Here is a 5,000-nt window from a genome sequence, read left to right on the forward strand (position 1 = left end):
ATGTTTTAATTGTCTTAAAACTTAAAATTTCAGTTAGTTCAAATTATTCTCTGCAAGCGGAAACTTGATCTATTCGTCGTAATTTATTCTAGTGCCATCTCCAGTAATGCCATATTAATTTGACATTTTTCAATAAATGTACTCGTTAATGCGATTAACATTTCACTGCTGATTTACGTGTTGTTGTGCGAAATCATTAAGCAGCTATCAAGGTGTAACTAAAGTTTCATTACACACACACACACACACACACATACACGCACCTATGTATATACATATAACTATATAGATATATAAACACACACACGCACACACACATACGAATATGTTTGTATATTTATATATATACTAGCAGTATCGCCCGGCGTTGCTCGGGTTTGTAAGGGAAATAACTATACAGCATTTTTAGAGAGTTATAGCCAAAAAATAGCAAAAAAATGCATTAAAAATGGAAACAATATGATGGTAATTTTTTTTTTAAATCGTTGACTCATCGTAGACATTTTTAGAGAGTTACTTCCCTTTAAAAAAATATGCATGAAAATGGAAAAAAATTATGGTAAATTATTTTTAAAATCGTAGACTCATCGTAGAGGCGCGCTAATACCCAGAAGGGCTCGATATGAATCACTACTATAAGATACCCGGTTTTGGTTAAACTGCACCGCAAAATGTGGGAGTAGTTAGGAATCTAAATCGAAGGGGACAGACACTCACACAACTACAGTTTTATATATAAAGATATATATATATATATATATATATATATATATATATATTAGAGGGAAACCACCATATTTTTATTACTTTTTCTTTTGTCTTGCTCCATTACGTTTTGGTTGTTTTGCTAAATTTTTCTTGAGAACATTCCTTATTGGTGAGACCGTAGCGGATCTGTTTCTAGCATTTGGTGTCCACATAGTGGTTTCCCTCTAATATATATACAATATTACTTTTTTTAATGCTAGACCACTGGTATGAAATCGATGTTAATTAAATTAATATCTAATTTCTCACCCTTATTTTAAAATTTAAAATTATATATATATATATATATATATATATATATATATATATATATATATATATACATACATACATACATACATAGGAGGTTACATCAAAAAGTTCCCGAACTAGTTATGTTTGATAAAAATGACAACTTATTTATGTAAGATTTAACAGGATCTCTGTGGAAATAATCACTTTGCATAGTAATACACTGGTCTCAACGTTCATGTCTCTTTTAGAATCCGACCTGGAAATCTTTTTTTTCCTGAAGGGAGTCGAGGACCCTCCGCAATTCATTTTGCATCTCAGCAATGGTGTTAAAACCACGGCGAACATTGAGGTACATTTTCATGTCGGGAAAGAGATGGAAGTCCGCAAGTGCTAAATCTGTCGAATAGGGGTTCTCGTGTGGAAGCGAGACCATGTTGTTTCTGGCGAGAAACTCACGGATGAGGAGAGCTCGGTGGTAGGGTGTACCGTCGTCGTAAAAAATCTTATTCTTCTTGTTGTTTTCGCCGAATGTCCACCCTTAAACCGTCCAAAACGTCGCAGTAGATTTGTCAATTGACGTTCTGGCTCTGGAGGGCAAATTCACGATGCACAATACCGCGGATGCCGTAAAAAGCGAGAAGCATACTCTTGAGTTAGTTGCAACTCTGTCGTGCTTTTGTCGGTCATGGAGACAAAGGTCTCTTCCGTTGTGACCCTAGCTTCTTCGTCTCATGGTTGTAATTGTAAACCCGACTCGCGTCATCATTTTCGACCCTCCACATGAAGGATGGGCCTTCAATGGCAGGCTGACGGAGATCTTGACTGATTTCGACGCGATTTGTTTTCTGTTCAGTGGTCAACAGGCGGGATCAAACGTGGCAGAGATACGCCGTATGTTCAATTCATACGTTAGAATTGCTAGACCCTCCACATGAAGGATGGGCCTTCAATGGCAGGCTGACGGAGATCTTGACAGATTTCGACGCGATGTTTTTTTTTTTTTCAGTGGTCAACAGGCGGGATCAAACGTGGCAGAGATACGCCGTATGTTCAATTCATACTTTAGGATTGCTGGTACCAATTTTTACGCAAGCAAACAGCAACAGAAACATCACTGATTGTCTTCTGACGATCTTCATGCACGAGCTGATGAATATTCTCTATATTTCTGGGTCTGAGGCACATGGTGGGTCTTTCAGAACGCTTATCGTCTTCAAGGGATGTCCCTCCACTTTTGAAATACCCGCGCCACTCTAAACTTTGCATACGACCCATTGCCTCATCACTATAACCTTTCCAAAACTTGCTCAATATCTCTGGACCAGACTTTCCAACTTTAACGCGAAATTTCATGTTGGCTCTTTGTGCCAACTTCCTGCCCATGACAAAATCGCAGACTACAGCATACACATTATAACAGATTCACCAGTTTCACAACTTACGAAGGAAACACAGCAATGTCACTTGGTACACTGACTCATGAAGGTCACTGCTAGCTCTTACTGCATAGGCAACCATGTGCTGCCTTCTAGAGACGAGCTACAGAATTAGTTCGAGAACTTTTTGATACCACCTTTTTAATATGTATACGAGTATATATATATATATATATATATATATATATATATATATATATACATGTGGAGACAGACACCCTCGCACATACATACAAGAATGCATATTCGTACACTCTTTGTTAATATGCTTTCTTCAATTTGAAAAAGGGATTCTTTCACGAAATAATTCTGGATTTTAATCCGTTTATGCAGGGCTATAGAATATCATATAACTTTATTTTTATGCTTTCTACATGTATCTTTTCGTATTTTGCTTAATCTCTTAATTTCATTGCCTAAAGACATTGTTTCAACAATGCTCGTACATATAAATTCTCAGGAACATATTATTTAAAGGCTTGCAACAGGCACGTTAAATATATCATAAACGCATCATACAGTATACCATAGAAATTAACTTTTGTTGACTTCTTGTATTTCGAACATGTGGAGTTACTAGTCTCTAACGCTCTGCACTACGACACACATTTTCAGTAAGGTGGAGTGTCGCTGTGTGAAATAAGATGCCAAGAAGCTCCTGCCACACGTCGCACCATCCGGGTATCGAGTCTGGATATAGTAATCTTGGGTCCAAGAGACTAAGCATTTGGGCATAAGCATTCATTTTCAATGTATAGGAAATATCTAATGATGGAAACAATTTGCTGTGACCGAGTTAATGAATAAATTTAAATTGTATTTATATAAAGATTTCATACTCTTTATTTGGTTGTGTGAGTAATTCATTACTGCGTTGTTTATTGCTCATTAGTTGTTTTGCCTAAAAGACACACGCAGCTAGGTATGAAATAGAAAAAAATAATTACCATAATTTGAAAGATGTTGGGCTGCATATCCACAGTTGCAAATTGAAGTGTTTACTGTAAAGTGCAAGGTAGAATGTTTAGGCATTAATTCAATAGATAATTAAATGTTAATTGTTAATGAGTAATTATACGCGTTAAATTAAAAAGCAATCATTATCTTTATTAGGGAAGAAAATGAGGATAAAATAATTTATCCGACAAGCTTATCTATTCCTAAGAATAATCGTGAATCAGGATGGATTTTCAAGACAATTAGAAGAAAAAATGATTAATCAACGAAAATTACACAGGTGTATTGTTTTATTCTGATTTCTCAAAAACTCAATTTTAATAAGAAACAATTTGTGGCACAATAGGTTTTCATTTAGGCTGGCGAATAAAAGCAATTTTCTGTTATCTTGTATTTGTTTCAGTTATAGGATTTCCGCGATTGTAGGGCCCCACCTGGAAGCATTTGGTATTTCTTTATTACCCACTAGGGGCGACACAGAGGGGACACCACAAGACATTGGGGACATAGAACATTATAATTAAATTTATGAACAATGAATTATTAAATGAAAAAATGATAATATGAAAGCGATGCTAACAGCCCCATCCGCCAGCATCACTTACCTGTCCTTAATCACCCATTTCCAAATACAATTCCTTCCTTTCTTATCACACTCTTCGTTTTCCTTTCATACTTCTCTATCATTTCATCCTGCATTTCATCAATTTTATACCCTCTTCCTCACGCTTCCTCACCAATGTGTCCATAAATTCATCTTTCAAAACCGCGTAACCTGGAAGCATTTGGTCGAACAAATCACCTCTAATCTCTTCTCTCTATATATAAATGGCAGTTTGTCTGTGTGTGTTTCTGTGTGTCTGTTAGCTTGTACCCTCACCCTGACCACGGCTTTCAACTGATTCTGATGAAACTTGACACACACATAGCCCAATGTCATAATTCAAAACTAGCGTAGAGAAAATTTTGAAAAGTTCCCCCAGTTCTGAAAAAAAAAATAAATTCGACATGGGGGTCGAGAATTAGAAACACAAACCACAGACTGTCTAGGGGACGCAACTCGACCGTTTTAACTCTCAAAAAAAATTTACCATAATTTGTTTTCCATTTTTTTGGCTATAACTCTCTAAAAATGCTTTATAGTTATTTCCCTTACAAACCTGAGCAACGCCGGGCGATACTGCTAGTACTTTTTAATTACGCTCTTCGCACGAAGAGAGCAGCGACGTTTCTTTACAACTGTTTCAGTTTTACATAACGAAAGATCTAAGATACATATTCTAAGGAGTTCAAATTCATCGTGCGTTTATCTATATGTCATGCTGTGAGAACGAATAAATAAATACACGCACACATACATGTGATGGCTGCAGACTTGTGTTCAAGTATTGCCATTGCCTGATCGAAAGTCCCGCACATCCGAGGGCTACGACCAACTGTTTTTGTGGTAGGTCTTACATTTTTTCAAGCGATGCCTGTACATGATGATTCTTCTTCTTTTTTTTTCTTCTTCCTCTTCTCTTCCTCCTCCTCCTTCTCTTCTTCCTTCTCCTCTTCTTCCTCCTCCTTCTTCTCCTCCTTCTTATCATTATCATTATTATTATT

This window comes from Octopus sinensis, linkage group LG18 (genome assembly GCF_006345805.1).
Source record: "Octopus sinensis linkage group LG18, ASM634580v1, whole genome shotgun sequence".
Lineage (NCBI taxonomy): Eukaryota > Metazoa > Mollusca > Cephalopoda > Octopoda > Octopodidae > Octopus > Octopus sinensis.